Source organism: Euprymna scolopes, chromosome 2, assembly GCF_053919585.1.
Source record: "Euprymna scolopes isolate OS-2025 chromosome 2, ASM5391958v1, whole genome shotgun sequence".
NCBI classification, from domain to species: domain Eukaryota; kingdom Metazoa; phylum Mollusca; class Cephalopoda; order Sepiida; family Sepiolidae; genus Euprymna; species Euprymna scolopes.
This window is the reverse complement of record NC_136483.1, coordinates 54,395,373-54,405,287: the sequence shown is the minus strand read 5'-3', so window position 1 is coordinate 54,405,287 and position 9,915 is coordinate 54,395,373. Positions and strand designations below refer to the sequence as shown.

The following is a 9,915-nucleotide window of genomic DNA, read 5'->3' as shown; positions in this document are numbered from 1 at the left end:
AGTTCGACTTGAAGTAACTCCTTCCTGAATTCATAACTCTCCTCTCCCCACCAACAGTCATTATTTGCCCCATGCACTCTCATATTCCATGATTGCTATTGGTGTAATATATATCTAGCCATGCTAGCCCCGGTATATTTACATTGTAGATCATATTTACTTGGACAGTTATGACCCATAGCTCAATAATTTTTTTCTTCTTTCTTTTTTGCTTATCGACATTTTCTTTTATTTTCTTTTGCGGGCAGCATTAGTGAACGACCCACGAGATTTGACAGATCCTGGCTCCACTGCACGTTAACTGCAGGACGCAGTCATTGCTTTTATTGTATAATACCATATAATGGGTTCCTCGGAGTTCAAGCCAGGAGGTTATGCGTTGATCTGATTGGATAGTGATACCATTGGTTAGGAAAATAATAGCCGTTTGAGATACTGGACTAAATCAGTTGCTCCATCTCAGTGTAGGTGAAAGGAAATTTGCTTAAGGTAGTTGTTTTTTTTACTTTGGTCTTATTTCTTCATTACCGGATACAAAAAAGTTTCAAAGGAGTTGGTGGATTTTTTTTGTTCCTTTTGTTTTATGGTGTTTTAACACTTTTTTTTTTGCTGAGGAGGTGGAGAGGTATCTAATGTTGATCGGTTAATGAGATTTACATAATAGACATTTATTTACTATGCCTTTTTGGCATCTTTTGTTTTAATCTATAATCTCTTTAATCTCTTTAAAAAGAAAAAAGATCTCACAGATTTCAGTATATATTGCAGCAAATAAAAGGCATTACATGCAGCACACTCAATGCATTAGTATTATTTATAAGTTCGACAAGACAGCAACGGTTTCCTTCCATTAATTTGAGATTATATTTTGTTTTGTGCCTATTTGTTACTGTTGTTACTATTATTAAAACTTATCCCTCTGATTTTAGAATGAGTGCTTCGTGCTAAAATAATGTTCAGATATTGTTAAATTTGGGTTTGTTTTTGCATTGAATACTAATATTGTTAATCTCTATCCAATTTTAATTATTGCAATGATTTGACTTATCACCATACTTCCCCCCCAAAATAAAACCAAAATAAAAAATTAAAATAAACCCCAAAACACGCAAAAAAAAAAAACACCCCAAAACCAAATGAAGATTTTTCTTTTTATTTCGATTAAAAATAAGAAAATGTAGAACGTAAAAAAGCACATAAATAAACCTTTTTGTGCTTTACTAAACATGTACGAACTGGATCACTACTCGACATTCAACAGGCTCCATTTCACACCTGACTTTACAAGGTCATATGATGGAGCATTATCGCCATAAGTTTCTTTCATTTCATCAAAAGTCTCCTGTGGTGTGCGTTCTTTCAAATACAAAAACCGGATCACTGCTCGAAATTCAACAGGCTCCATTTCACACCTGACTCAGTTCAAACACCTGTAAAACAGAAACCACAATTAGTTCAGAGCTGTCATTTGCCACATAACCCGTAGAGATATAAATCATTGAACATGCAAAATTTCAGCTAGATCAGACAACTGGAAGTGGGTCAGGGGCATTACTTATTGTACGCTCCTCGTGTATATATATATATATATATATATATATATATATATATCGCTACATGCTACTTTAAACTGAAGATTGACAGGTTGACAAACGTAGCTTCAAAAGAGGATGTATGGACGCCTCTAAAACCCATCTTAGAACCTCAGCCATTCGTTTTTTGAAATGAAAAGCTTTTCTAAAACAACCTTGTGCATGCAATATAAGAATTTACTAGACTATTTTGGATGGATTGTGTCATCTAAAGGAAAAGAAAACATTCTTCATATTACAAATGATAGGAAAGTGAAGAGTAGGGGTTGGGGAGTTCTTCTGGCAGGAGATGAAACCAAAGTGCTCTCTCTCTTTCTTTTCCTATGTTGTTTATCAGAAAGACTTGTATGATGGACTGAACTGCATGATCTTTGTCGGGCCATGAAAAATGTCATGTCAGCTGGCCTGGATCTGAGGGTCATGCTAAAATGTTTGACTCTTACTCCCATACTGCCCTCTAACTTACTGACCTGCCTGACTAAGAATGACTTGCATGACCCTAGCAAAGATATCTATGTATAATATGAATTTCAGCACATATATATGTGTGTGTTTATTTTTGTTTATCATACTTTTGAACGAATTCAGTTATTTATATAAAAATAAAAGTATTTTTAACTTAATGTTAGTTGGGAATAATTTTCTCTTCAATAGCGTAAGTGACATATATATTTAGAAAATTTAATTATCCATTTGTTTTGGCATTTACACTTCATTAGTGTGACTGAACCTAGTGAGTCTCAGACACTGGAGTCCTAGTTTCAAATCTCATTAGATCTTGTTATGCTGATGAGTAATTTAAAATATGTATTTATTTAAAGTTTTAAAACGAATAAGGGGAGTCATGAGGAATCTGGAGACTATTAAATGTTAAGGGGAAAAGGGAAAAAAGAAAAAACTATAATAACAGTCGACTAAAATCGAAAAAAAAAAAAATAGAAAAAAAAATTAAAAATTAAAAAATAAACAGTTCGCTAAAAGTATAAAACTATAACTCGAGATACCTTTCAGTCGACACATCTACACGAGTGGAATGTTGATGGATAACATTTAAAATAAATAAATTAGTAGTTACATAAAGTTGCCATTCAGCCCGAACTAAGGAAAACAAGCCCGATAGCCATTAGTTGCATGCTCTCGTGTAATTAATGAATGCGTGAATGTAGGATTGACATGAAATTCTTAAAGATAAACTAAACTGACCGAAAAATGGGCTGAAATGACTTAAATAAATAAAAAGTAAATGACTTAGAATGACTTTAAGGATGAATTGAATGACCTTAAGAATGGCTTGAATGCTAAAAAAAATGATTGGAATCCTTCAAAAACAACTTGAATGATCTGGAGAATGACGAATGGCTTTGAGACTTACTGATTGTAAAGTGAGTGATCATTTTACATTAAATTAATACAGAAAAGTGATCACCCACTTTATAACACAAAGTTACAAACATAAGTACAGCATGTAGTAAGAACAGATACTACACTTTGATCTTGGCCAAATTGCCAAGAAAAGGGTGAATGGTTGCCCCTACATTGACAAAGGTCTTATATGTGGGGCTGCCCCCACATATGGTCTTTGCTTGCAGTATCTGCCGGAACAGACACTACACTTTTATCTTGGCCAAAAAGCCAAGGAAAGGATATTTATTTGCTCCCCCACCGAGCAAATTAGGCACAAGGCCGATTTTTAATGTGAGGAGTGAAGGGGAAATGGGGACCAACTTCCTGGGGAGTAGGGGAGCTGGATAGTGACAATTGGTATGAAGGGTTGGTATTTATTTGCTCCCCAACCGAGCAAATTAGGCACAAGGCTGATTTTTAATGTGAGGAGTGAAAGGGAAATGGGGACCAGCTCCCCGGGGAGTAGGGGAGCTGGATAGTGACAATTGGTATGAAGGGTTGCCCCTACATTGACAAAGGTTTTATATGTGGGGTTGCCCCCACATATGGTCTTTGCTTGCAGTATGTATTTATTTGCTTCCCCACTCAGCAAATTAGGCACAAGGCCGTTTTTTAATGTGGAGAGAGAGGGAGGTGGAAGGGAAAAAGGGGACCAGCTCCCGACGGGTGGGAAATGGGAGCTGGATAGTAACAACTGGTATGTAGGGTTGCCCCTACATTGACCAAGGTCTGTTATGTGGAGTTACCCCCACATATGGTCTTTGCTTGCAGTATCTGCCGGAACAGATCTTGGCCAAAAGTCCAAGAAAAGCTTAAAAAGCTAAGAACAGCATCTATTAACAACAGACCTTTGATCTTAACGAAAAAGGCCAAGCACAAAAGTGTTACGGACAGACCGACCGACGGAGTGACTTATAGAGTCGCTTGCACGCGACTAAAAATGTAGGAAAGTGATAAAGCAGGGAAAGAAACAAAGAATAGTGAACAAATATCACCCAAACTCAGAAGAAAAAAAAAAAAAAAAAAGAAATCTCTATGGTTCAAAATGTAGAATAAAAATATTAACGCAATAGAAACAGTTTTTTTTATAGTTGTTTTTAGAAAGATTTTTGACTAGGTCTAACGGGTAAGAGCCTGCAGAGCAAGGGTCAACGCATGGTTACACACTAAGTTGTAGTTCATGATTGCTTGCAAATGTTTTACATGATCAAACGATCTACATTCGCAGTTGACAAATATAAACAGAAAATGTAATGTTTTACTTTATTCATAGTTTACAAATTATAGAAATAAAAAAGAATGAAACTGTTAATAAGGGATTCTCGGTTTGATGTACAAAAATATGAAGTTCCTCATTGATTTTTCGGAAATGCTGAATAAATCTCAGAGTGTTACCGAAATTTCTTTTAATTAATACTACATTACATTTACAATGAAAACAAGTCTGTGTTATAGGTGCTCTGCATTATATTAAAGCTTTTTATTTATTTATTTATTTATTTAGGCATTTATTCATCCTAAACAAGGAGCGTTGCGACTGAGATATAAAAGAATATTCTGAATTAGAAGCTATAGCTACAGGAGCGTTTTCAGTGGGAAGTTATGCAGCGAAATAACTGTTCACATTAAATTTTAATTTCTGCATGTCTGTACTGTAAGAGAAACAGGGAGGAACGCGAGAATTCGAAAGTTTAGTAGTTTGAGGAAAGAAGCTGTAAAAGTAGACAGCCTTCCGTCATCTAACGAGCTGAAGGGGTCAGATTTTTCTGCTTACCAGGTTGATTGGATGTATGCACCAGTGCTAAAAGTTCATTGGACTACATTCCATTAAACTAATTGTAAAACAAGCAATGGGGTACAACATGGTGGTGATGGGACAGGGTCTGGATCTTGGTGAGCGGTGTGAGACCGATTACATTAAAAGCATTTTTTTTTAGAAATAAGTGAATGGTGGGTTTGTAGAGATATAGGATAGTGGCAGGTGTGAGAAGTTAGTTATTTTATTTATTTATTTATTTTTTTACTTTTTAACAGTTTTAAACAATTTATTTTATTCAATTATTTGGACTATTATCCTCATCTCCTAGTTGTTTTTACAAGATTTCGCCCAATTAATCCTCTGATCGACTTTGGGTAGGATTGAAAATAATTCCAAATTAATTCAATAATATAGCAATCTGTACGAATCCGACAACTGGAAGATTGTGGATAGAGATGCGGAATATCTACGTTTCCAAATGAGCATTGTCTGGAGGTAGCGGTTTCAATCACACCCAAAGCCGATCAGAGGATTAGTTGACCAAACCGTGGTGAGATAACAACTACTGAAAGCAGTAATTGCTGTGGATGTAGTTGGAGGATTCGACATTCCTATCCCATTGCAGTTTACCTGACGAAGGCCAGAAGAATAATTGGCCGAAACGTAATAAAAACAACTAGAAGATGGGGATAATAGGCCAAATAATTAAATAAAATAAATCATACAAATTTACTCATTTAAAAAATAATTCCAAACTAATTCAATAATATAGTTTTAAACAAGTCTTTTTTTTTTAATATTGTTTAAGCATGGAATTTTTACGAGAGGCGATTATCTTTTGTTTTATTTTTTCTTTATTTTAAAAGTTGAAAGTTGGTTTTGTGAAACAAAAAAATATACATTTTATTATAGCACTAATCCCTATCAGCATATATTTTCAAAAACAAAATCAGTTATGGGAGATTCTAGTAAGGTTTAATTATATCCAATTTGTAGTGGAATGGGGACAAAAATGGATGGTCACATTCAATGCTGCCAAGACAAAGCTTGTTTCCTTCAATAATTATAAGAAACCTTCTCTACCACCAATAGCAATGGCCAAGAACACATTACCTGAAAGTACTTCCTTTAAACTCCTCGGCCTAACGTTTACAGAGAACATGAACTGGAATAGATACATTGAGAGTATTGCCAAGGCTGCTGCAAAAAAGGGGGGCTCTCTCTCTACCGTGCTAGAAAACTACTTACGCCTGAAAGTATCCTGTAACTCTATAAGGCCACCATTCGCCCATGTATGGAGTACTGTTGTCACATTTGGGCTGGTGCATCTGCTATTAGTCTCTCACTCCTTGACAGGGTTCAAAAGAGTCACCAACCTGATAGATCTTGAACTGTCATCTAAGCTTCAGCCTCTGTCCCACTGACGAAACGTTGCATCCCTCTGCCTGTTCTACAAGTACTTGAATGCTCTGAACTACAAGCACTTGTACCCTCTCGATGTGACTACCCAACAAGTAGCTAAGTCCCACCCCTTCACAGTAGAGATCTGTAGGTGTAAGAAAGCCTTCTACTCTAATAGTTTCTTCCCCAGAACTGCTAGACTTTGGAACTCCCTTCCAGGATTCTTCTTTCCCAACTGTACTGACATGGAGAAGTTCAAGTGTAATGTGAACAAACATCTTGCTACTCACCTCCCTTCATAATGCCCCTGCAACTTATGTCTCCGATAGTTGCCTCCTACTTTCAAAGTGGCATTGTGCCTTGTTTGGGGTGAAAATTGATTAAAATATATATATATATATATATATATATATATATATATATATATATATATATATATATATATATATATATATATATATATATATATACGGTTCTCCGATTATTTTAGTCTAATTCATATTTCAAATGTGTAAACTTTTTGTATCCTAATCTTTCCAATGCGTTTCACTATTTTTTTTTCTTTTCTTCTGCCATTCTTGGTTTCTCTCGACACTCGATTTTTAATCTGCTTTTCTAGCACTTTTGTCGATGCCTGTCTTCGACTCATTTATTTAAATCTACATTTAATACTCCACTCTTATACCCTCATTGTAACTGCTTGTATATTGCTAATAGATTAATACTAATTGATACGTTATTTGCGCGATTTGGAACTCTATTATTTTCATAAATAAATGCATGTAAAGGTAGCTAGAGTTATCAGTTTAGCGTGCAAGTGAAAGAGAGAAGAAACTGAAATGCATTCTGGTGGACTGTTGTGGCCCTGGAAGGATCACCAAGAAAAACACGGATATGAGTTAGAAAAGTTAAAATATATTGAAAAAAAAATAAATAAATAAACAGCGTATACAAAGAGCAACTGTTATAGTAAGTACCACCAAGATGGCGGACTATGAAACTACAGAGAGTCGTAACTCTCAGTTAATTTATACAGTTCGGAAGAGTTCATATCTTGTGTACGGGGAAGTCTACATAACATGAAGCTTTACTGATTTAAATAATTTTTTACAATAAGATTTTTTTTAAATTTCGTTTGCAATTACATTTTTGGTTTTCATAAATATTCAATTAATTGCAAATAAAAAAAATCGTATGTTCAATAATCAAAGTTATATTAGGATGAGAAAACACACACAAAGTTGTCTCCTAATCTATCTATCTATACTCCTATAAATTCGTTTTTCTTTTGTGTTTATTGATATTCATATTAAAAACCATTTTTTCTATTTATTTAATATATTTAATGTATTTATTTGCTTCCCCACCAAAGCAAATTAGGCACAAGGCCGTTTTTAATGTGGGGTAAAAACCAGCTCCCCTAAAAGTAGGCAAAAAGGGGGCACTCTGGTTACCAAAAATAATACTGCCAGTATAGAGGGTTTCCCCTCCATTGACTGGGGCAAATTACCTTAAGTGCAGCATCTGCAGAAAAGATACTGCACTTTGATCCCGAAGGCCAAGAACAACAGAAAAAAGGCAAGCCTATTTTCTATTTATTTAAAAAGAAAATACAATTTTCTTATATATGGGTTGTGGGATTGCATTCATTAGCAAAAGATCTAGCTAATTTGCATATTCTTTTAAACATTCATTTTAATTAGGTTTTTCGATTTTCTTATGGGATGATAATCTTTGGTTAACTATTACGTGTAATTATATTCATGCAGATATTCTACATGATTTATACTTGCGTAATATTTGCGTAAATAGTTTAAAGTAGAGACAAACTCTTTCTATATTTATTTATGTATGCGTAAATATTTTTGTTTATATATCTATCTATCTATAAAAGTGAACGTATCTGTGTGTGTGTCTGTGTGTGTACATTTCCCTACGCAATAACTTTGTCAATTTTAAGTCTACAAACTCGAAATTTGATATACAGAGTACTGAGATTTGGGAAAATCTGTGTAATTCGTTTTCGGCTAGAAATTTGGCTATTAAGGGGTCAAAGTTCAACGATTTTACCTTTGAGAACTCTACCAAACTCCTCCGACAATTTTGGGTCTAATCACTTGAAATTTTAGATATAGGTTCCTTGACATGGATCTAACTTAATAACGTGATTTGAGCCCCAAACAATAAATGTTAAGGAGTCATAATACGGGTCAAAGTTAAAAAAAAATTTGATCTCTGCGGTTTCTACCAAATTACTCAGACACTTTCTGGTCTAAGCATTTGAAATTTTACATAAAGGGTATTCAGAGATAGAGCAAGCTTTTTAATCGGTTTGGGTCAAAAATTTTTAGTTACCAATATATAAATGTATCTATGTATGTATGTATATATGTATTTTTGCATGCGTGCCTAATATTTTAGACTGAGGCGACGGATTTTTACAAGATCAGTATCGTTTTGAAGTTCGACCTTTCAGATGACAAATATCGCAAAATTGGCTAAAAACATTAATATCTTCACCTTCAACTAGGCACATTTTTACGGGGAGGGGGTCGCTTTTTTCGCCGATATTTTTGAAAGCCATCCTCTCCTTTCTATTGTCTAGCCTTAATTAAAACCTACGTCACTTCTGGTTCGGCGGTGGTCGTAACGACAAAGACGTCAGGTTTTTTTCCCGGATTTTTCGTCCTTCGCGGTACGGGTTCGAGCCTGCCTTTCTACTACCACTTTTTTTTATTTTGCTCAACACACACATCCAAACTCCCGGGAAACGCCGGGATGAAATGCTAGTCTATATATCTATAAAAGTGAACGTGTCTATGTATTTGTCTGTCTGTGTATCTGTCTGTGTACATTTCCCTACGCAATAACTCTGTCAATTTTAAGTCTAGAGACTCAAAATTTAATATACAGGGTACTGAGGTTTGGGAAAATCGATGTGATCGGTTTTCGGCCAGAAATTTGGCGATTAAGGGGTCAAAGTTCAACGATTTGACCTTTGAGAACTCCTCCGAGAATTTTGGATCTAAACACTTGAAATTTTAGATATAGGCTCCTTGGACGTGACTCTAACTTAATAACTTGATTTGAGCCCAAAACAATAAATGTTAAGGGGTCATAATAGGGGTCAAAGTTAAAAAAATTGACCGCTTGTTTTCTTTTTTTTTTTTTTTTTGCTCAACATACGCCTCCAAACTACCGAGCAACGCCGGGATGAAATGTTAGTATATCTATAAAAGTGAAAATGTCTGTGTGTCTACACTTCCTTACCAAATAACTCTGTCAATTGTCGGTCTACAGACACGAGATTTGACATAAGGGGTATTGAGATTTGGAAAAATCTTATTAATCGGTTTTTGGACAGAAATTTGGCCGTTAAGAGGTCAAAGTTCAACGATTTCCTTTTTGAGAACTCTAACAAACTCCTCCGACAATTTTGAATCTAAACACTTGAAATTTTAGATATAGGTTACTTGGACATGGATCTAACTTTTTAATTAAATTTGAGCCCAAAACAATAAATGTTAAGGGGTCATAATTGGGGTCAAAGTTTTTGCAAAATTGACCTCTGCGGTCTCTAACAAATTACTCAGCCAATTTTTGGTCTAAACATTTTAAATTTTACATAAAGTGTAGACAAGCTTTTTAATCGTTTTTTTTTTTCTGAAAATTTGGCTTCCTAGGAGTCAAAGTTCAGAAGATTTGACCTTTGCATTCTCTAGCAAACTATTGAGCCAATTTTGGGTCTAAACATTTGAA

The 9,915-nt window shown here is 34.8% G+C and overlaps 1 pseudogene; it reads right to left on the bottom strand.

Annotated features, from left to right (window-relative positions):
- Positions 1–2,955: 2,955 nt before the first annotated feature.
- Positions 2,956–3,111, bottom strand: LOC145242984 (U2 spliceosomal RNA; annotated as a pseudogene).
- Between the last annotated feature and the right edge of the window lie 6,804 nt (positions 3,112–9,915).